The 24,613-nt window shown below is 41.4% G+C and overlaps 1 long non-coding RNA gene across 2 annotated transcripts in view; it reads right to left on the reverse strand.

Annotated features, from left to right (window-relative positions):
• The window catches only part of LOC110744007, a 79,748-nt gene that overhangs the window by 51,080 nt on the left and 4,055 nt on the right, over positions 1-24,613 (reverse strand). For both annotated transcript variants that reach the window (XR_002523961.2, XR_004185918.1), the window contains exon 2: positions 13,921-14,030. This is a non-coding gene — a long non-coding RNA (uncharacterized LOC110744007). The remainder of the gene's footprint in view (positions 1-13,920; positions 14,031-24,613) is intronic.

Raw genomic sequence — 24,613 nt, forward strand, 5'->3', positions numbered from 1 at the left:
CTGCTTACAACACTTTTGACTTACAATGGGTTTATCAGGATATAACCCCTCCATAAGTTGAGAAGCATCTGTATTTACACAGCTATATTCATAGAAGAAAGTTTTGGAGGGTCTCAACATTAAACTTAATTTTATTCTACCAAGTCACAACTCTATAGTGTTCAAATGAAACCAACTATATTAACAAAAGGAAAAAGAGAAAGCAGTCATTTCACATACTACACTGCAGAGAGGACGGGCCTGGAGTAAGACTAGAACTAAAACCAGAGCCCCAGATGCTGCTGCAACTCATCCCTTTTACTGCCTCTCATCAATGTACCTCTCGGCCTACTGTATGTATTCTCTAAGCTACCAAACACATGAAGCTGGCATAGCCTAAAGAAGATCTAGATCGGGGGGGGGGGTCCAATCTTTTGGCTTCTCTAGGCCACATTGGAAGAATTGTTTGGGGCCACACATAAAATACACTAACACTAATGATAGCTGATGAGCTAAAAATAAAGAAAAATATCACAAAAGTATCTCATAATATTTTAAGAAAGTTTACAAATTTGTGTTAGGCCACATTCAAAGCTGTCCTGGGCTGCGGGTTGGACAAGCTTGACGCAGGTGATCCTCAACTGCAGCTTCAATTCAGGAACTCCCAGGAGGGGTCTCTGCTTGGCCCAGCACAGGTCTTTTGTCAACTCCTTTGACAAATCAGGATGGCAGCCAACTTCAAAATCAATGGTTGGAACAGGAGAGGTACAACCTATAGATAGCCTTAGGAGGATTGTAGTTGACCAGGAAGTCCAATTTCTATCTTCCAATGTTACTGTCCTTCATCTTGGAGTCACTGGGTATGCAGTTATCTGCAGACATGCTTAAACACTTAACTTCCTTTGCTTAGAAACTTCTCCTGATTCTGCTACTCTTAGGCTGTGTGGTCAACGCCACATATACAGAGAGTCCTCGATATTTAACAGACAAATAAACCCAAATACATATTTTATTCACAATGTGATATTTTTCCTCGTGGGTTTTATATTTTTAAGATTCATAAAAATAAAATAGTTACTTATTTATCATGGCAGATATCAAGAAATGTACTCCCATCAGCTGAACGGGGCCCTTGTAATAATTGCAGCAGATATAATCCATATGCCTGCCTCAACTGTGAGTCTGGATCATTACCAAACTTGACAGTTACTGAGCTCTGACTGTGTGCAGCACTAGAGGTGTGGATCTACACTAGAGGATTTAAAACCTCACAGAGCCAACCAAACTACAAACAACTGGGGAAGATGGATCACATGCAGGAGAAACTTAATCAGTTGCAGTTTCTGAGTAGTAGTCCCTGGTTATCATCACATCTTAAGACGAGGCCACAATAGAATCCAGACAAGAAAAAGATACTCGGAATAAGTGAGATTTCCAATAGGACATAAAGGAGAAAAAGCAATTTGGCTAAAAAGAGAAAGAGACGTAGGACAGAGATTCCCATTTGGAGTATCCTGCTGGACACTTTATATCAGGGGGTCTAAAACCAGACCCAGAGGCAGAATCACATGGAAAACCGAAAAGATCAGGATCTTGGGTCCCAACTTAAAAGCTTTGTATCCAATTCAACTGAGTGGAGTTTTGGGATTTGTGCTTTTAATAATAATTGTAGCTGATAATCTATAGCACTTACTATGTGGTAGACCCTTCATCTAAATGTTTTATATATAATATTAACACTCTAAATCCTCATTTTAGCTGATGTGTTAGGAACTGTTATTATCATCCTTAATGATGTGAAAACTGAAACCCAGAGAAGCGAAGTAACTTGACTAAGGCCGTGCAGTGCTGGGATTTGAACCCATGTAGTGGGGCTTCAGAACCTGCTAATCACTTTGTTCTGCAGATTCTCAAAAAATAAAATAAAATAATGACTATGAAACTTGCAGACGATCGTGATGAATTCAGTGTTGAAACGACTGCATTATAACACATTTGGAAATTATCATGTACTGAGCACTGCTTCAGGATAGAGGCTCTATTATTCAAAGCCTGGCACATAGTAGATACAGAATATTGTTGGATATATTCCAAGCAGAAGGAGTCCTTAGAAGCAAATTTTTGTATAGGGAAATCTGTTGGGCCTGCTACCGCAGAAAGGAAGTAGGGCAAACTGAATGAATCATATCGTGTTTTCTGTCCCCATTATAAGAAAGTACCAAGAATCAGAGTAAGAGACACATCATTCTGACCCTACCTTTAATACTGTGCCCAGCCCCTTAAATCTGTGCCTGCTTATACCCACACACTACCTAAATTATTTGGAGAAATAAGGCTTTCAACTCTTCTTTCAGCTCATCCTTTTTTTTTTTTTTTTTTTTTTTAAAGTGGCATGATCGCGGCTTACTGCAACCTCAGTCTCCTGAGTTCAAGTGATTCTCCTGCCTCAGCCTCCCGAGTAGCTGGGATTACAGGCACATGCCACCACACCCAATTAATTTTGTATTTTTAGTAGAGATGGGGTTTCACCATGTTGGTCAATCTGGTCTCCAACTCCTGACCTCAGGTGATCCACCCACCTTGGCCTCCCAAAGTGTTGTGATTACAGGTGTGAGGCACCGCGCCCAGCCAGTTCCATCCTTTTTAGAAACATCATGCAATATTAAGATGATGTGAAACTCCAAGCAGTTGATTTCTCTGCTTATTTAAAGTGAGGGTAAATGACTTGTACATGATAAATACTTTTGGATGGATTCACAGGAGAACTAAACAAAGAATTAAACATTGAATAGATATCCAATGGTAGACCACTGTCCATGTCTCCTATGGGTCTGTCAGGACTAGCTCTCCTACTGGTAACATGCAACACAGTGTTATAATTGAGCACACTGTCTTTGGATTAGGAGGCTTAGGCTCAGTCCTCCTTCTACCACTTACTAGTTCTGTGATCTTGGGTAAGTGACTTGTCCTCTCTAAACTTCAGTGTATTCTTTTTTAAACTAGAAATAATAATAGCACTTCAACTGGGGGTAGTAACAGCATCTACCTACAAAGGTGTTGTGAAGTAATGTACATGTTAAGTACAATGTTCAACACATAAAAATGCCCAATTAATGGCAATTATTTCACAGGAAATGATACCAAGTTTGGTGACTTGAAACTTGCCTTCTAATATCTTTTGAGGTAAAACTTGACAGGCATCTTTTTCTTCCAAAAGGCAAGACTCTGGGGAACATGAGAGGCAAATGGCAGATTTTATTTAGATTGGCAAGGAAGAAAGAAAGGGAGAGAGGGAGGAAATACCAAAAGACAACCTTTCCTCTTCTGAAAATCACACATCAATTTTTCTTTTTTTAAACAAAATAGGGTCCTTCTCTATCATCCAGGCTGGGGTACAGTGGTGTGATCATAGCTCACTATAACCTCAAGCTCCTGGGCTCAAGCGATCCTCCTGCCTTGGTCTCCCAAAGTGCTGGAATTACAGGTATGAGTCACCACACTGGGTCATAACATTTCTTTATATTTATGTGACTCCAAAGGTTTAGCTGCCAGTGACAGGAGAGGAAATGCAGTCAACTTCTGAGAAAATGGTTTGGTTCCCTAGGAAGTCTAGAGGGTATAAATGGCCCACGTTCTGAAGAGGGAACATTTCAAGCTTATGTGCTAAGCTCACCTCAACCAAAGAGCTCAGCTAATGCAATGTATCCTTAGAGCTTAGTTTGTTTCTGGACATTCGGATTATTTATTTATTTAAGTATTTATTTTAGTGCATCAGAATCAATGTAGTATATCAGAATCAACGAATTGAACTGAAATGAAAATCAAAGAATTTTAGTGCATCGGAATTAGTATAGCACTTTGAAGTTAGACAAACCTTAATTTGAATCCCAGCTCTAACATTGAATGGTGACGTGACCTTGGGCAAACTGTTGACAGCTGTACACTTCAGGGTCTTTGTGTGTAAAGGGGAGGTGCTGCTGTTACCTTTTACATCCACATGTTGGGATGATTAAACAAGGTCATACGTATAAAGCACTCTATTCAAGACCTGGCATATAGTAAGCACTCTATAAATACTGGCTATACGTATGTCTCATTGATATTGTTATTTTCATAATGTTTCTTGTCCACTTCCTTAATGAAGTACTCTTGGGCATCAACACAGGCTCCACCTGGCCTATAAGTGGAACAGAGAGAGCCCCAGTCTTTTGCTTTGTTTTGCACAGAGCCTACGCAGAGCCCACCCAAGTCAAGTAAACAAAATCTCCACTTCTTTCTCTCCATTTTAATTTTTCTTTTATTCCACACACTATGAATAGATTATTTTCTTTCTCTCTCTGCCAAAATGCCTTCACGCCTCCTCTCCTCCCTTCAGGCAAAAGTCCTTAAAGCCTCTACTTTCCCCCAGTAATATTTTTCTCCAACCAACTGGAAGTGGAGAAAGATTTTCCTCTTTGTCTAGCACTGATTTTTGACTTGTAATTCAATTTCAACAAAACCACTTGCACTAAAGCTTACACACAATGTAAATAATTCATTAGAAATATATATTTGCTTGATGCTTATATACTTGCAGTGTATCTGCAGAGTCTATTATATCAATCAAGGAAATAACAAGACTCCCAGTCACCACGGTGAATGGAAAATTTTCCTCTTTAAATAGGTAAAAATTTAAGGTGCATGCAAATTAATCTTGGAAATACAGAATGCTAACATAGCAGGGGACTTTAAAATGTATATATTCTAACACTCTCTATAAATGTGGAAAATAAGTCCCAGGGCATTGTAACATAGCCATAACAGGCCTTGCAGCATTCTGGAATTTAAAAGGGTAGATACATAGCAGGGAAAAAAGATACAAACGGCAAAGGCAGGTACCTAATGGCTAAAACCTAGGATGTGGTATAGTAGTTACCATCGTCATCATCATCATCATCACAATGACAATCAATGGTAATGGCTACAGTTTGGGAATTATGATCTTGGCACTAAGCAGAGGCCTTTACATTTATCTAGAAAGATGACCATGGGTAACACTGCACAAAACTAACTAATTCAGACATTGAGAATTGTACCAGTGTTAGATGGCTGTGAGATATCTTGTCTGACCATAGGGCTAGATCATACTGCTACGAGAGAAGGTGGAATTTCTTCAGAAGGGAATGGACTGTAGATCATCCCAGGCATTTTTCACCCTGGAAAGGAAATAGCTACATTCCAGTTAGAGGTCCTAGGCCAAGGCAAAGGAGAAGCTCCTGCCCCACTCTGGCACCGAGAACCAGTTTGGTTTCTACTCCAAGGACGGGCGATATCTAAATTCCTCCCTGTGTAGTGGGAACCCACCCTGGGCTCCATGGGAGCAGGCCAGGAATAAGGCTCATCAAGGGATGCCAAATAAAAAATCTTGTGGCATGTATAAGTTGTCCTCTATGATGTATTTCAGTTCCATGCCCCAGGCCTTCAAGACGCCGATCTGCAATTGTGCCAGAGGATGCTAGAGAGGCAACCATGCCCTTTCTTGGGAGAAAACAACATGAGGAGACCATGTCTTTTCATGCAAAGCCAGAGGAGAGGAAGCAGAAGTCACATTTCCCGGTATCTGATTGTTTCTTCCTCCAGGGCTTATGGTTGCCATTTTGGGCCATCTCACACAGAAGAGGTATCCAAATGTTTGTCATCCCTGCCTAAAAGTGTGTCTAGTCCTCAAATAGAGCAAAGCCATCACTACCTCTCTGCCTTCTCCATCAAGACCAAGAAGGAAGATACAAGCTGGGAAGTAGATTTGAATATTTCTTGAAACTAGAGAGGGACAGGGTGATGTGATGTCTGGTGAGTTTCCTCACCAAGCAGGGGTGCTGGTAGCCTGGGTTTCCTGGGCCGAGATTTCAAACCTGTGTCAGCTATGTTTGCACACAGAGTGCCCACAGCTGTTGAGTGCAGCTTAGGTATGATAGCATCAGTCATCTCCATACCTGCTGCAGAAAGTCTCAGGACAGCACTGTGAGTGGGGCTAGGGGATCTGGAGAAGAAAGTTCTACAAGCATAACACAGTTTACCTTACAGACAGCTTGCCACCACATAAGGATTTGGGTACAATCCATGAAAGGAACCCCGTGGGTGTAGAAAAGGGTATCTCCATGTCTCTCTAGGAGACGAACAAGCAACATTAATTGGAATCCAGAGGCTAAAAATTGTTATGTCCCAGGCCTAAGCTAGACAGAGTGGAGAATGGGTAGGACTTGCCTATGAAGTGTGGGCAGTTGAAGAGGAGGAGGAAAGAAGAAAAAAAGAAAAGATAGGAAAATCTAGGCCCGAATTGATTTACTGGTGAATTCTACCAAATATTTAAAGAAGAATTTAAACCAACTCTACGTTGCTTACCAACTCTTTCTATGAGGCCACATTATTCTGATAAAGCCAGACAAAGACATTTCAAGAAAAAAAAAAAAAAACTATAGACCCATATTTCCCTTGAAAATAGATCCAAAAATTCTTAAAATATTTAGCAACAAAATGTTATGGTCCAACAGGGCTTTGATCCAAAGAAGTCCAGGAGAAAGAGAAAATTCAGGAAAGAGGCAGCAAAAGGAAATATGGGAAACTTGGCCCGAAGAAAGTTTGAAGCAGACGATGGATGGCATTGCCTGGAAAAATTGCCAGAGTGTCTGATCCTAGGGGCCAAGATTCCTACAGCTTCCCTAAAGGATTCCTACAGCTGAGTTCATGAAAATTCTTAGGTTGGGATACCTAGAAGCAAAAACTGAGACAGAGATTCCAGCATGCATGATTTACAGGGGACTGCTGTCCAGAAGAAACAGCTAAGGGAGTGAGGGAAGAATAAAGAAGAGGGGGAAACACAGCAAGAATGTGGACCCAGATAAAGTCAGCTCCTGACCTGACCCACAGGGTGCTCTGGAGTATAAATTTCATGACACAATTATCTCACCTGGAGCATCACTTGCACCCTTTGTCAGTCAGTTATTGTATGCCTCTGGGGAGTAGGAGATGTCAGGTTCCAGTATCCCTGAGTGAGGCAGACCCCGTCAGCCTAGGGTAATGCTCTGCAGAAGTCTGCAGGTGGATGCTGTTGACTGTGGCACTCACTGCACCTGGAGGAATGGGTGTAGCAGTTATAAAAGGGGTTTGGGGTGTGGCACCAACAGCATCTACCGCAGAGGACTTCATACAGCCACTCTCCTCCCCTTGGACAGTTGGAGTCTGAAGCAGGCAATGATAGTGGAGGTAGTTAGGAGAGGAGGTACTCAGGAACTATTTAGATGGTAGAATTGGGAGGACACGCAGCTAATTGTATATGGGAGACAGTGGGGAGGGGCAGTGTTTAGCTGATGGACATAAGAAGTATAAGATCATACTCATGCCCTGGGGAACTGGAGGAACCGTGGGGCCATTGTCAAAGGTAAGGAACATGAGGAAAGGAGCAGGACTTGGAAAGGAGCATAAATTCAGTCTCGGGTATTTTCATTTTGAAAAGGGAATCAATGGCTTATGAATAACATACCTGGAGCTCCATAGGGGTTTCAGGGACCAATTATATGAGGAAAATGGGGCCAGAGAGAGGGGGAAAAGGAAAACCAAATAGTCTAGTGCTGGCCCTCACCCATCCTACACTGGAGCACTTCTGCTATCTTGGTTTGATTCCCACAAATGCAGACTTTGAAGCAAGGAATAAGACACATTGAAAGACGATCTCAAGGGTTAGGTACAGTGACTCATGCCTGTAATCCCAGCATTTTGGAAGGCTAAGGCAGGTGGATCACTTGAGGTCAGGAGTTTGAGACCAGCCTGGCCAACATGGTGAAACCCCATCTCCACTAAAAATACAAAAATTAGGTGGGTGTTGTGGCAGGTACCCATAATCCCGGCTACTTGGGAGGCTGAGGCAGAAGAATCACTTGAGATCCAAGTTTTAGTGGGTCTATATTGTGCCACTGCACTCCAGCCTGGGCAACAGAGCAAGATTCTGTTTTTTTATTTTATTTTTTTATTTTTATTTTTTTAAAATTATTATTATACTTGAAGTTCTAGGGTACATGTGCATAACGTGCAGGTTTGTTACATATGTATACTTGTGCCATGTTGGTGTGCTGCACCAATCAACTTGTCAGCACCCATCAACTCGTCATTTACATCACAAGCATTCTTATACACCAGTAACAGACAAACAGAGAGCCAAATCATGAATGAACTTCCATTCACAATTGCTTCAAACAGAATAAAATACCTAGGAATCCAACTTACAAGGGACGTAAAGGACCTCTTCAAGGAGAACTACAAACCACTGCTCAGTGAAATCAAAGAGGACACAAACAAATGGAAGAACATACCATGCTCATGGATAGGAAGAATCAATATCGTGAAAATGGCCATACTGCCCAAGGTTATTTATAGATTCAATGCCATCCCCATCAAGCTACCAATGAGTTTCTTCACAGAATTGGAAAAAACTGCTTTAAAGTTCATATGGAACCAAAAAAGAGCCCGCATTGCCAAGACAATCCTAAGTCAAAAGAATAAAGCTGGAGGCATCACGCTACCTGACTTCAAACTATACTACAAGGCTACAGTAACCAAAACAGCATGGTACTGGTACCAAAACAGAGATATAGACCAATGGAACAGAACAGAGTCCTCAGAAATAATACCACACATCTACAGCCATCTGATCTTTGACAAACCTGAGAGAAACAAGAAATGGGGAAAGGATTCCCTATTTAATAAATGGTGCTGGGAAAATTGGCTAGCCATAAGTAGAAAGCTGAAACTGGATCCTTTCCTTACTCCTTATACGAAAATTAATTCAAGATGGATTAGAGACTTAAATGTTAGACCTAATACCATAAAAACCCTAGAAGAAAACCTAGGTAGTACCATTCAGGACATAGGCATGGGCAAGGACTTCATGTCTAAAACACCAAAAGCAACGGCAGCAAAAGCCAAAATTGACAAATGGGATCTAATTAAAGATTCTGTTTTTAAAAAAGAAAGTGACCTCAGGAAGCATAGGTGAGGATAGAGAAAACGAAAGAAAGAGCCACCAAGGGTATATTCATGAATAGATTATCTCTGAAGACCACAGGGGCATGATCTGTTGGAAACTCTCCGACCATCCATGTATCCCACATGTTTCCCACTGAGGGATAAGAAGCTGTTTTCCCACTGTGACTGGAACCTCATTAGTTGAGAGTATAAGAAACCCCTCAATGCCATGCGACCTTGAAGATCAGTCGAGAGCCTGTGTAGAGGCTGCAGAAGAAAACTGGTGGGTAGAGAAGCACTCACGCCTCAGCTGGGCCACATAACCTGGAGCAAGGGACCAATGGCTTCTACCACACTTGCTCCACTCTGTTTTTCCATATAGGAATTTCTGAATTTCCATATAGGATTTGTTTTTTGCTTTGTTTTTCTTTTTTAAGAGAAAATCTCCTGTCTAGAAAAACAGGCTGGTCAGTGTCCTAAAATCAAAAGTCCACAGCAGAAGGCCCTTTGAACGAGCAGCTATTGCCTCCTCTGGTCTGACCTCCAATTCTCCATGTAAAATTCATAGTGTACTCTGGGGACATCCCTTCCATTATCTAGTCTTGGTGAAAAGGGACAATGGTAGAAGCAGGGTAATCTCTGCCATATCGATTTTCTGTGTGAGCTTCTTTGTGCCTCCAGGGAGACACCACTGCTTTCAGTGCCTATTAGCAGTTGTGTCTTTTAACCTCCTGGTCAGGCTGGCAGTGTGAGTCCAACAGAGGCTCCGGCTCCAATTACTTCGCCGGTACATAGCCTGGCTGAACCGGAGCTTGCAGCTCCACATGCTGGAAATTGCACTTTCCACCAACACAGAGATAAGAAAAGAGGGGCATTCAACAAAATCCCAGCTACAGCTCAGCGTGGCAGGGAGGCAGAAAGGACCTATACACCAATTAGCCAGGCAGCTATGGCCATCAATCATGGGTGACCTGGACACCCAGCATGTATGTCCGTCCTGGACCCCACCATGGAAATTGCACTGAAAACTTGTATCCAGAGGAGGCTTGAGACAGCCAAAGCTACAGGTGGCAAAAGCTTTCATTCCAGAAAGCATTTCAATACCACAACCTGGAGAGGAAGGCCCATATGACCAGCATAGTATTAAAGATGTGTAGTACTTATAGGAAATAATTCTATGATTGCATGCATGTCTCAGAAAATTTTGGCAAAGACTGCTACCTTCTAAGCAAAATTGGACATAGAAATGACAATAACACATACTGGGTATTTATCACCTTCTTAAGAGATGCATAGCCATTTTCCTGTGGCTGAGACAGGGATCTCTTTTAATGTTTAACATTTCCTTTAGGTTGGCCTAATGTCCAAAGGGAAGCTGTAATAATCTGCCACATTTGTGTTTGGTAAAAAATTTCACAATGGCAATTTAGTTCAGTACTTACTGTAGTCCTTATTATGGTCTTTGTACAACAGGTAATATCCCTGTTAATTTGAGAATTACTGTTAACCTGAACCTTTCCCATTGTTTTCAATGCTTTCTCTTAAGTGTCAGAAACACACCCAAACACACATTTTCCTAGACTTGTATTTTAGCCCTTCAATTGTGAATATTCATTAGGGGTGGTGTGACATAGTGCTTCTGGAGCCAGCCCGCCTGGGTTTGATTCCTGCTCTGTAATTCATTGACCTTGCAATATTGAGCAATTTACTTAACCTCTCTGAGCCTCAGTTTCACTATCTGTTAGATGAGGACAACAGTGTCTACTGAAGAGGGTTGTCCCGAGAGCACTTAGAACCATGGTTGGCACAAATGCTGAGGCTACATAATGTTCAGTTCTTTATTTCCTGCTTCTCCAGTCACAGGTGTTATTGTAAAAGTGCCCTTCCAGGAATTTGAGACCAGCCTGGGCAATATAGCAAGACCCCATCTCTAAAAAAAAAAAAAAAATTATTAGCCCAGTGTGGTGGTGTGTGCTTGCAGTCCTAGCTACTTAGGAGACTGAGGCAGGGAGATTGTTTGAGCCCAGGAATGCTAAGTTGCAATGAGCTAAGATCATTCCACTGCACTCCAGCCTGGGCAACAGAGCAAGACCCTGTCTCTTAATTTGTTTTTTAAAGTGCCCGTGAATTTTGTTAAGACCTCAAAAGCTGCTCCATGAGTGGGTGGTGCCGTGTTGTTGGAGCATGGGGGGCAGTGAGGAGAGTTAAAATTTCTGGGAGGCCAGGAAAAGGGCTAGAATGTGCTTCAAAGTTTAGTTGGGCATGGTGGTAGACACCTGTAGTTTCAGCTACTTAGAAGGCTGTGGTGGGAGGATCACTTTAGTCGAGTATGGTGGTCCAGTCCTGTAGTTTCAGCTACTTAGGAGGCTGAGGTAGGATCAAGGGAGGATTACTTGAGCCCAGGAGCTTGAAGCTGCAGTGAGCTATGAACGTGTCACTGCACTCCAGCCTGGGTGACACACTGAGACCCCCGACTCTAAAACATATAAGTTCCTAACAGTCTATAATAGAGGACACTCAAAACACATGCCAGTGAAGCAAATGAACTCTTACTTCTGGAGAGAGAGAAGTTCAGTGTCAACAGGTGGCTGCAAAGGTGGTGAGCATGACCCTGGACCAGGGAGGTTAGGCAGGGTACCAGCCCAGCTAAGACTTTTTTGGAAACCAACATGGGGTCTGACAAGCTGTCTCAGTAACGAGGCTCTGTACTTTCTTCATTCTCCCCTTGCCAGATGGAGGCACTCCTGTGTAGCTGTGCCGCTCCCAGGCCCTGCTCTCTGAGAAGGACTTGGTCAAACACTGGATCTCTGGATCCTGGGAAGACAGACTGGTTATTTCAGTACCTGGACCCTTCCTCTTTTCTGACCCAATATTTCCAAAAGCAAGTCCACTGTTCAGCCTTGAAAACAGCTGATTGTGAGAGGGAGCTTATCACAGCCCAACAGACTAAGAAAACACTTCAGAGAAAGAACATTTGGCAGGTGCATTAAAATGCGGAAAAAAGAGCCCCCATTTTGGGGAACCTTCAGGACTTTCTAACCTTTTTGGCTAAGTGAGTTGTTTTTGTGCAAATAAAACCTTCCATAGGGCCCAAGGTATAAAATCAAGTGCAGGGCTGCTCTATTGAAGGGGAGTCTATAGACGCTTCCACCTCTCAAGTGCAGGCTTTGGAGGAAACAGTTCTAGTGCATGTGGGACAAACAGAGGAAGCAGAGGCTACTTTCCCAAGGGTCCTCTCTTGGATGCATGCCCTGCATTTCTGCAGCCTCTCTTTCCCTTTTCTTAAGCTTTCCTCTCATTCCATCTGAAAAGTCACTACAAGCACTATAAGTTAGGTCAGAGGATAAAGACCTTGAAGAAAACTGAGCCTGACACCTAATATGGGATTGAGGAATAGAATGGAAAGGGGGGGAAATACATTGGGGAGGTGAAAATAACATCCTTAGCTGAGAAATGACAGGATGAACACGTCAAGGCAGACTGAACACTTTAAACGTTTTCCAAGAAGAGAGTAAGCAGTGGCTCTTGCTAAAGGAAGTAAACGGTGTCATGGCCGAGTTCTCTGCACCGGTGGTACACCTAGGAAGGCTGGCGCTTTTATATTCTTCATCAGTTCCCTTAACTTGCTCCAGTACCTGCACTCTGTCCCATATTGGTAACTCACTGCTGAGTTAACTCTGCCATATCATGATACCTCAGATGAGTGGTGAACCAGATCATCCAGTCAGTCACTCATCTCTGACTCTGAGGGAATAGAACCATGGAGGAGTATGTTTTGAAGAAATAGCATGAGTTGAGTAAAGCAATAACATGTATGTAGGATGGTGAGGAGAATAATCTAGGAAGGGTGAGAGCAAATATGACAGCCTCTGAGGATGGAGGGGGAGAAGCAGAGTGTCCAACTGAAAAGGAGGTGATGGACACAAAGAAAATTAAATACCTTCTTCAAAATTTTGAACTGGGGTAAGCCTGCTCCTGTTATATAAAGATGAATGAATGAGGGAGTAAGAGAGGTTTAATCGGTTAGAGGCTGGATCAAATAGGCTCTATTGGTCTCACCTTTTGAGCATGCCTAACCTATTGGAGCAGCATTACAGGCAGCTTCAGGAGGTGTGCTGCCACCCAGTGTGTGCACCACCACATTCAGGGTCCAAAGTTGGACCTGATGATCATTGACCATGTCTTTTGCATTGACTATGACCTTGACAAAGTCATACGCAGGCTGGTTCAAAGGAATCACTGCATCTATTTGAAAATTCACTGGCTTCCCTGATCGTTGTCCTACTTAATGACCATATGCTATAATGTACTGTGGAAAGTCACCCTACTTCCTTCTTTGCTATAGTTGGGAGACCACATTTCCTGTTACATTAGCTTCTGAGAGACTCAAGTGAGCAATCATATTACAGATCTGAAGACAGGGATGCATCCCATTCCCATCCCTGACATGGGTCACACACCGGGCTAAAGTCAGCATTTTTCAGATAGTTCATCAGCAATACTAGGAGACCTTTCCAGCAAGGTCACTATACCACTAAGGCAATCATGTGTGTGAGTGCCCCCAGCCAGACTGAGCTAATTCAAAATGAAGTAATCAGAGATAAGAAAAAGCCACTAGAATTATAAAAATATACACGTCAGGTACTTTACCCAAGAGGAAGGGGATGTTTACTGGGAGGTGAAGGGAGTGCTCCAAAATGATAAGAAAAGTGAACTAGAGAATAAATGAAGATTTTATTAGAAGTTAGGACAGATAATAGAACAACTTTTTTCTACTATAAAAGGAGTAAGAGGCCAACTAAGGACTCATCAGGGTTTTGCCAAGATTGGAAGAGCAGTCACTTGCCAGAGGAGTTGGACATTACAGAAAAGATGGAAGAATGTGTTTTTTTCAGTACTCACCAGGGAGGAAAACACACTGTGTGCCAAGGCAGAAGTGCTTACCTTACAGAAGAAAATGCAATCATGAAAACCATTGGGGCAAAAACATCTCCAGGAGGAAGAGGACTTGGAAGTCCATTTGGAAATACTCGAGCCAGGAATTTCCAGTGCTCCTGAAAAGAAGAGAAGTTTTGAGCACATGGGGCAAGAACGACTTCTATCTTTTTAGAGTCTCGATTCTTAGGGGTCAGGGACCAGGCACTGTCCCTAAGAACAAACCTTCTCATAATGATGGTAGGGCCTCATTGGCAGAGCTGAATGTCAGTGCTGGGTATAAGTTCTCTTTCTTACTGCCAAGTTTCATCATTTCTCTCCCTATTACTTGCTCCTTAAGCGAGTAGAATTGTGTTGAAAATTTGGTCTCAGACCAAGCAGAACTATTCAGAAAGCTGGGAATAAAGGCTTTTGCCAAAAGCCCATGTTCTCAGCTTCTACACCCAGCTTGGCACTAAGCAGAAATTTCCTGTTTAATCTGGCCCTATTAGGCCCCAGTACTCTGTTTCAGTGATTGGTGTTGAGGAAACTCATTAGCCATTGGGAAAATATTGTATTATATCTCTACCTCACACCATATAGAAAAATATTGCAAGTAGATTTTTTAACCATAAAAACACTGGAAGAAAATATGATCAAACATTGGAGACTATTCTTCTACCTATGAACTAAGTCTCAGCAAGAATAATGCACAAAGTGATGCTGTAGATGCTGCAGATGCCTGGTTCAAGTACCGAGGGTCTTTTTCTTCTCTTAGGAGTGTGATATGCCAGTTTCTGCAAGTACTGCCACAAAACACTCTCTGGAGGTCTGTCCTTTGGCAGCTTATGCCTCCTGAGCTGGAAGTCTCTGTGAGCTCTTCTCCCTAGCCTCGTGAAGCTGAGGCTAGACCTAATCCAAACCCACATCCTTGCTTCTTCCCCTCTTGCATCCTAATTCTCTCACTTTACTTACAGTTTACTTGAAACTGAATCCTAATTCCCTTATTTCACATACAGTTTTCAGGAAAAACTAATAAATCTCTTGGCAGGCAGATCACTTGAGCCCAGGAGTTTGAGACCAGCCTGGGCAACATGGCAAAACGTAATGTCTACAAAAAAATACAGAAAATTAGCCAGGCATGGTGATGTGTACCTGTAATCTCTGCTATTTGGGAGGCTGAGATGGGAAAATCACCTGAGCCTGGAAAGTCAAGGCTGCAGTGAGCCATGATTGTGCCACTGTACTCCAGCCTGCGTGACAGAGTCCCTGTCTCAAAACAAAACAAAACAAGCAAACAAACAGACAACTCCGCTTCAGTGTCTGTGTCTAGGAAACTCAACTCCTGATACCTGTCTTAACTAAATAAAAATGTAAATAATTATGTGGAACTATAGATACATTTAAAAAGTTATATCTGCATGTATGCATATATATGTGTATAAATCTATTTTGGTGTCGTGGGTTGAATTACGTCTTTCCCCAAATTCATATGTTGAAGTCCCAGTACCTGGTTATGTGATTATACTTGGAGATAAGGCCTTTAAAAAGGTAATTAAGTTAAAATAATGTCCTTCGTGTAGGCCCGAATCCCATTTGAGTGGTTGGTGTCCTTATAAGAAGGGGAAATTAGACACAGAGGGACACATTAAGGCACCAGTTCACAGAGGGAAAAGCAGTGGTCACAGTGAGAAGGGGACCATTTATATGACAACAAGAGAGACTCCAGGAGAAACCGAACTTGCTGACACATTGATCTTGGACTTCTAGCCTCCAGAACTGTGAGAAGATCAATGCCTGATGTTTAAAACACTCAGACCAGGCGCAGTGGCTCATGCCTGTAATCCCAGCACTTTGGGAAGCCAAGTGGGCGGATCACTTGAAGTCAGGAGTTCCAGACTAGTCTGACCAACATGGTGAAACCCCATCTCTACTGAAAATACAAAAATTAGCTGGGCATGGTGGCAGGCACCTGTAATCCCAGTTACCGTGGAGGGAGAATCGCTTGAACCCAGGAGGCAAAGGTTGCAGTGAACCGAGATGGTGCCGCTGCACTCCAGCCTGGGCAACAGAGTGAGACTCCATCTTAAAAAAATAAAATAAATAAAATAAAATGCCCATTCTATGGAATTTTCTTATGGCAACCTGAGCAAACTAATACAATTCATATAGAGATATATAGATATCATTAGCTCTCTCCCTCTTTCACACTCACACACACAGACACATGTGACATTTCAAAACATTATCAAAGTATACAAAGAGCACCCATAAATCTTCAAAAAATAAAACAGAAAAAATGAACAAGTGTCTCAACTAGATAATTCAAAGAAGAATAAATCAAATGCCAATAAATACCTGAGAAGATGTTCAGTTTCATTGTGTTCTTTTGGGCGGCATCTGCTGTACTGGCTAAGCCCTATCTCCCTATCACTCCTTTGCATGTGATTGTCGAATCCAGCTCTCCTGCATTAGCAAGCCCACACCAAGTGCCTGGACAGTTCTGTACACAAGGTAGGCACTAAACAACTACTGGTGACAATGTAATAGTGTTCTGAGGTACACAGAAAACCATTTTTAAGGTAATTCAATTCAAGAAGCTATCATAATGGTTTTGAAAAATCATAAAAGAGGAAGAACAACTAGCTCCAGTAAGTAAGAGAGAAAACTGTTCATCACAAGTAATGAAAGAAATGCAAATCAAAAGGCAATGGGGTTACTTTTTGCAAGTTTGCATATTATATATAACCAAAAGCTAGAAAGCTTTGCTACTTTGGGTGCAATAAAATGTATTTTTGGTCTGCTGATGGCATTGTCAATTGGCAAATACAATTTGGCAATGCATTGCTGGCCATAAACTTTAAGGAGAAAGTCAAACTACGAAAAACACCATGTGAAAGACAATGTCTACAATCATGCTACTTATGATAACAAAAAATTAGAAATACCCCCAAATGTCCAATAATAAAGGAATCATCACAGAAATTTCAGGACATTAACTCAAGGGAGTAATAAGCAGACACCAAAAATGGCAAATATAAAGACCAAATACCAATATAAAAATTAACATAAATGCACAACTTAGAATATAAAATTACATATGCATGATCATTATAGCTATGCAAACACATGCAAAGAAAGAAAGACAGGGATGAATACAGGAAAACTTGTGTTGTCAGGACTTTTTTTCTTTTTTGTTTTTCTCTATTTCAAACTTTCTCAATCTTTGCACTGTTCATTTCTTGAAAAACTAATGTTTTGTTCAGTAAAACAAGACATTCATATGCACCTGGATAAATGAAGTACAAACAATGCCGGCCATTTTAAAAAAGTAAATTGTAATGTCAGAATCCCAAAATAAAGACTTAGATATTAATAATAGCTGCTGACACTTCCTGAAATCTAAGTGCCAATAATGTGTTCAATGCATTATATGAACTGTCTCACTTAGTCTTCCAGTAAGCCAATGAGGGAGATATGATTATCTTTCCTGACTTAACTTTTGAGAAGATGAGACCTAGAGAAGAGAAGTAACCCATCCAAGTGCATGTAAGCTCTGCAGTTACCAAACAGTTGTCACAAGCTGGCTAGCTGCCCCCAAAAGCATGCATGCCTCCTCTTCTACACTGCAGAATTGTGGCTGAGAAAAAGCTGCCTGCAGAGCCAGGGACATTTCCCAGGGCTGCCCACTCCTTCCCGCAACCCGTCGTCTCTTTTGCATCCAGATGGAGCCACCTTCCTAGAAGGCAGACAGCACATCTTGTAGCCTGTTCTTAGCAGGGCACACGCTGCTCTAGGGAGGAGAAACAGATCTATAAATCAGTCAGAAGTCTGAAACTAATATCAGCAACAGAAATAATTGCCCTTTTTTAAAAAAAAATTGTATTAAAATATGGCAATACCATTCTTCACCAATTCAACTGCCAGCATTGAAAATACGTTACTTCCCAGAACTGAAGACAGCGTCAGGAAATGGGTAATTTCCTAACTTGCTGGTAAAGAGTAAATTGATGATTCTACCTTTCATTGGGACAGTTTATTAACATGTATCAAGACTTCAAGAACTTTAGAATTCTTTAAGACTTTTGACCCAGGAGTTATTTTGGAAATGATCTTAATGAAATAATAAGTAATGTGAGTAAAGATATATAGCAATTGTATTGTTTCATCTCAGAAATTTGTATAATAGAGACTAGGATAAACCACTTAAATATCTAGTTATAGGGAAGTAGAAAAATTATACTTTGGCTACACAATGAGTTACTATGTAGCTATTTTAAATTATGTTGCAAGAGAATATTTAATACCAAGGAATGATTATGATACATTATACAGTGTGATTCCATTCTTATTGCATTTGTAAAAGCACAGCTATATCAGGCATAAATTTGCTCTTTCTGTGCAGGTGCAAGAACTATCACATTTCTTTTTCTAATTCGAATGAAATCTGGCTTAGAACCCCCATCCTACATCCTATGTGGCCGAAAGAGCCTTATTAAAGACAGTTGGGGCTCCCTCTCCCCATACCACACCCTGTACACATAGACATCTTCCTGTAGATCTTCTGACTCTCCCAATGCTTCTGGTGGTACCAAGAACTAAAAATGTGCAGGTTTTCAGGCCATGGTTGTTGCCTCTGCTGCCACAATGCCTCAAAATATACCTGGTATTGACAAGGGCTACAGTTCTGGAAGGAAGGTGGAAAGAGAAATGCCTTTCACAGTACTGGACTTGTCACAGGCTTGACTACAGGAAGCTTCTGCCGTTGTACTCAAAGTAGTGGGGTTGGTGTTCTGTCCTTAGAGATGCACCATCAGAGGTTTTGTCACTGTTGGCATGTGGGGAGGGGATGCAGGTCTTAGAAGACCTGCCATCATTTTCTCTTCTCAGTCTCCCCTGGATACTTCACCTCTTTTCTAGGACCACTTTATTTTATTTTATTTTTGAGACAGAGTCTTGTTCTGTTGCCCAGGCTGGGGTACAATGGCATGATCACGGCTCACTGCAACCTCTGCCTCCCGGGTTCAAGCGATTCTCCCGCCTCAGGTTCCAGAGTAGCTGGGATTACAGGCATGTGCCACCATGCCCAGCTAATTTTTGCATTTTTAGTAGAGACAGGGTTTCTCCATGTTGGCCAGGCTGGTCTCAAACTCCTGACCTCAGGTGATCCCACCTCGGCCTCCCAAAGTGCTGGGATTACAGGCATGAGCCATCGTGCCTGGGCCACTTTACCTTTTATATTTAAACTCCAGTTTAATCTCTCTCCTCTTCTTGTAGGACAATTCTGCCTTAATTCTATGACTAACCTAATGTTCCAAACTAAGGCCTTGCCTGATTATTTCTTTGATGATCACAAGACCCAAATAAATTTTCAGTCTCCATCCTTTAAATCCAGTCCAATACATTTGCCCACTTACACTCAGAGGCACACACAAACCCACCCACAGATGAGCTTAAACCTTAGAATTCAAAGGCATGAGTGGCTTTTTAATTTTTTTTCCCCAGAGATATGTGCATGCGTTGAGAGAAGAGAATAGAAAAGGAAAGGGTGAAATGAGGGAAGTAGGGAAATTAATTATCATTTTATTCTCTCTCACTTAAGCAGTGAAAACAAGTCAGCAAACCTGCCACATATGTGTGCATTATAAAGCCTTGAAGATGTTACCAGTGTTTTTCTTTGTGTGGTGGGGTTATAGGAAAATTCTTATTTTCTTCTTTGTGCTAATTATTATTTTCTGAATTTTCTACAAAAATTATTCTACAATTTAAAAGAATGCAATTTTTTCCATGTTAAGAGATCAACTATTTTTTTTCTAATTCTTTTACCACCTTTTGTATTTCTAAAACAAAGAACAACTGAAAAGCACCGAGAAGTACTTTGTTGAAGGACACAGACCATGACTATAAAGGCATTTTGCAAAACAAATGAGAAAGAAAGTCCAAAAATGTTTCTTACGTGGTAGCTCCACTGGAATCAGTCTGCAGCTTTCTAAGGTAATGAAGTAAATAGTAACATCGATTTTGGATGTAAATATTGGAATTGATTACTTTCCTTGTCTTAGTTTTAATCTTTTTCTCTCCTCCTAAAGATGTTCCATACATGATGCCACTATGGGGGTGTGTACTCACACTCTGACTAAAAGTACTTACACTTAATATTTTGCTATTCCCCAATCCAATATACAATCCCATTAGAGGGTAGGTTAATAGATAGCCCCAGTTCAAAAAAGAATTGCTAGTACCTTCTATTTTTCCTCTCTCTGAATCAGAGATTCTCTTGACAACTATCAACAGCCCAGCCATAAAATACGAATGGAGACGGTAATCATTCCACACAAAAAAACCCAGCAGCCCCATGGGGGTGCCTGGAATGGTGAGATTCCCATGTACCCTTCCAGGTCATTTTTCAGTCTAGAAACATTCTATTTCAGCAATCTCTCCTTTCAGACCTTTTTCCATCTGGGCACCTATCCAGACATTAAAATTCATATCTTCCTTTAAGAAATCTCCATCACAAAGCCATCATCACCCTTGGCTCCAGCATAGATAAGTCTTACATGTGTGATCAAAAGTACCCTGGAGGGAGATAGGAGGTGGGGGAGAAACTAAAAGGGTAATAAACAGAAAGTGTTCATCAACATTTTCCCCCATGCTGAGTTCATCTGATTCAGAAACACCTTGAGTTCATTACCAAATCCAGAAATTATTTAACACAGATGTGTTTAAGGAGTTCTTGCCTTTTTGTCTGTTTCTCAAGTTGCCCTTCCTCACCCTGAAATCATGACCACGTTTTTTAGCAGAAAAAGGCAACACCTGCAGCAGGCTTGGCCAAGGACCGAGCTCATCTTCTAGTCACTGGCTCCAGGTTCAGGTGCTGCTTCCTCCCTTTCTGCTGCATGTCTTTGGTTTACAAAGCAGATCCTACTCACAGGGAGCTCAGGGAAGAAGTTCCTTCATATTCAGCTCTTCCAAAGACAGTCTTTGGATTGGTGGCTGTAGCCAATATAGCACACTATTCAAACCATCCTCTCCCAAATTCACATTGTTCTACGTCCCACAACTAACAGACTGTGGTGTTCCTAAAGGCTATGTTTTTAATTAACTCAATACTTATGGATTTCTACTGTATGCCAATCATTATACTTTTTTGTCTTTGTAATACCAGTCTTGGCCATAAGAAGCTTACAATAAGTGTTTTTCAATAAATCAATATTTCCCCACCTAAAAGTGGGCTGTAACAGGTCAGAAACTTGTACCTGACACTTCCTGGATGCTTAAAAATTATTTGTTAAAATTAATTAATTAATTAACTCGTGAGTAAATAAAATAACCCATACCAAAAAACTTTGTAGCTGACAGTAGCGAGAAGTAACACACCTGTACAATGAAAATATTTTGACTTTTGGAATTAGACCCAGATCCAAATTCTAGGTTTATCTTCCCAGTTTTGGTGTCCCCATATATAGAAGGAAATAGTATCCATCTGATTGCATCATGAGGATTTAATGAGTTATTAAACATAAAATGCTTGGCGTATTTAATGAATGTAAAGTGCCTGGCTTTTCCAATGGGCCAAGGAATGCTAGTTCCTCACCTTTATCTCCTGTTTCTGAATCTCGGTTCATTATCCTTAAAACGACAATAATAATGGCTACTTCATCATGATGTTGTGAAGGTTCAATTGCTGTGGAAAGTTCTTGAAACAGTGCTCAGCAAAATTATCTCTATTTTTCTTACATTTTCCCTAATTTCATTAGGTAGCTAATGTGTGAAGCTGGAAGAAAGAAGTGGATTAGCCATTCTTAAAAGTCTTGGGGCATGTGTTTCTTAGTCTTTAACCCTCCAACAGCTCCCTGGAAGAAGAGTTTGTAACTGAGACTGGTTGTGTCTTGAAATTTATGCCTCTCTTTTTCTCCAGTCTAGAAATCCCTGGGATTTAATTCAAGGATGCTCAGAATAAAACTACATTCCCTAGCCCCTCTTGCCAGTAGCTGTGGCCATGTGACTGAGTTCTAGCTGATGGATTATGAACAGTAGTGATGAATGTACATCTAAGTCCCGCCTTTATAGGGGAGGAATGTGTGTCTTTCTCTTTCCCATTTCCTGTGTCTGAAACGCAGACATAGTAGTTAATCATCTTAGACAATGTGGACAAGGGCACTGACCTCTGGAAAGCAGACAGCAAGATAATAGTAGCTTAGTCCTTCCTGCTGCTATAGCCAATGTCTCAGGAATTTGACAGGAATTGGAGCAGGAATGTCTCAGTCTATTACTGAGTATTAGTAATACTCAATATTATTGCTGCTATTACCCCAGATTAGGTCATTCATAAACAACAAAAGTGTATTTCTCATGGTTCCGGAGGCAGGGAAGTCCAATACCAAGGTGCAAACAGGTCCAGTGTCTCGTGAAGGCTTTCTATTTCCCTCATGGGTGACATCTTCATCCTGTGTCCTCATGTGGTGAAAGAGGTAAAGGAAGCTCATTCCAGTCTCTTTGATAAAAGCACTAATCCTATTCATGAGGATGGAGCCCTCACGACTTAATCATTTCCCAAAGTCCTGACCACTTAATACTATCACCCGGGGTATTGGGTTCCAACATATAAATTTTGGGGGTATACCAACATTCAGATAATAGAAGTAACCTAACTGCCCGAACCATGGAGAAATCATGTGAGCCCCTGAATGCTTACGATCAGCTCTCTGAGGGAGAAAGAAATGTTTCTCTTGCTTAAACTACAGATACTTGAGTCTTTGCTGTTTCAGATGAAACTAAATCTGATCTAATACAGAGGCATTAGGAGATCTTCGAATATCCAGGCATTGTTAATGACAAATCCTTACCTTAGGCACTTTTTAAGCCTCCCCCATAGGGATCCCAGCCACCAGGCAAGGCTAATCTGCTTGGTCGGTCCTGTCTGCTCACTCTCTTACTGGCCCGCCTACCCAGAGATTTAAAGTCCCCACCTGGGCAACCAACCAGAATCCAATCTAGCCTTGAAAGCCCCTTCCACAGCCAATCTTGTCAATGAAGTTTCCCTGCTGAATGATAGCTCTCTGGGATCTCTCCCTTGTCTGAGTTCCACAGCAGCTGACTATACCATCTGTCGTTTGGTTCCAACCTTATTCTGTTTTCTAGCCCACGGGTTTTCATCCCTATGCCCTTCCTCTTTATAGTAACAAATTCATTAAGAACAAGATCCATGTTTTGGCATTTTTATCAGATGTTTGTATCTTTATCTGATTTTGGAAGTCAGTTCTAACCATGAAGTGTCATACTCTGTACTCTCGAAGTAATGTGGACTTTAGAGATTGGTTTCTATATCTTCCTAAATTGTGATGTCTTCAAAGGCAAAAAAAAAAAAAAAAAAAAAAAAAAAAAACACTGTCACAATGATCTGTGTCCACAGTACCTGATTCATGCACGTACCTCAGTCAATGCGTATAGATTGATGGATAGATAAATCTTAGGCCTCCAACATCTAGAATAATGTCTTGTCCTTAATGCCTACATGTCTCTATTAATGTGGGTGTTGCCAAGGAAAGAAACTGAAAGGAAAATAAATCTTGGGTCCCCCAAATCACTAAGCTAAAGGGAAAATCAAGCTGGGAACTGCTCAGGACTAACCTGCCTCCCATTCTATTCAGTCACCCCTCTGCTCACTGAGATAAATGTGTATCTGATTTTCTCATTTGGAGAGGCAAATCAGAAACTCAAAGGAACACAACCATTTGTCTCTTATCTACCTATGACGTCCCACCTTTGCTTTGAGTTGTCTGCCTTTTCCAGAATGAACTAATGTTCATCTTACATATGTTGATTGATGTCTCATGTCTCCCTAAAACATATAAAACCAAGCTGTGCTCTGACTGCCTTGGGCACATGTCATCAGTACCTCCTGAGGCTGTGTCACGGGTGCACATCCTCAGTCTTGGCAAAATAAACTTTCTAAATTAAATGAGACCTGTCTCCGATATTTAGGATTCACGAAGCTTTTTGAGCTTTAGATTTGGAACTTACATTTCCTAAAACACTTTCATTTGTAGGCAATAGAGGCTTGACAAACTGATTTAGGCAAAAAGTAATTTTAGTTTCATACAACAGGAAAGTCAAATGAGTACCTTCAGGTATTACTTGATATGGACATTCAAAAAAAGTCAACAGGGTTCTGTTTCTTTCTCTCTCCATATCTTAGACATGTCTCTCTATAGTTCCTCTCTGTGACAGCTTCCAGTAGCCCAAGACTTAGCATAGCAAACTCAGCAGCCCAACAACAACAACAAAAAGTTCCTAATATTTATATAAAACATGTATCAGGGAGTATTTTGATTGCTTGACCCAGTCTGGACATGTGTCTATCTTGAATCACTACGGCCAAGAATTTGGGGTATTTTGCTAGACACATCTAGGTCACATGTTCACCTGTGAGACTAGAGGAGAGGGCCAGCTGGGTTAACCCCACACAGGCTCCAGAATGGAGAAGGGTTATGTTCCAGTAGAGGGACAAACCAACATATGCCCATCACTGTTCTGTAGCTGATACCTCCTTCTAGATTCAGTCAGCTCAAAGGTTTTGCCTGGGATCCACATGATTCTAGATTTCTTCTTGGCCTGGCGCAGTGGCTCATGCCTGTAATCCTAGCACTTTGGAAGGCCGAGGCAGAGAGATTGCCTGAGCTCAGGAGTTTGAGACTACCCTGGGCAACATGGTGAAACCCCG

The sequence above is a fragment of the Papio anubis genome, chromosome 8, assembly GCF_008728515.1.
Source record: "Papio anubis isolate 15944 chromosome 8, Panubis1.0, whole genome shotgun sequence".
Lineage (NCBI taxonomy): Eukaryota > Metazoa > Chordata > Mammalia > Primates > Cercopithecidae > Papio > Papio anubis.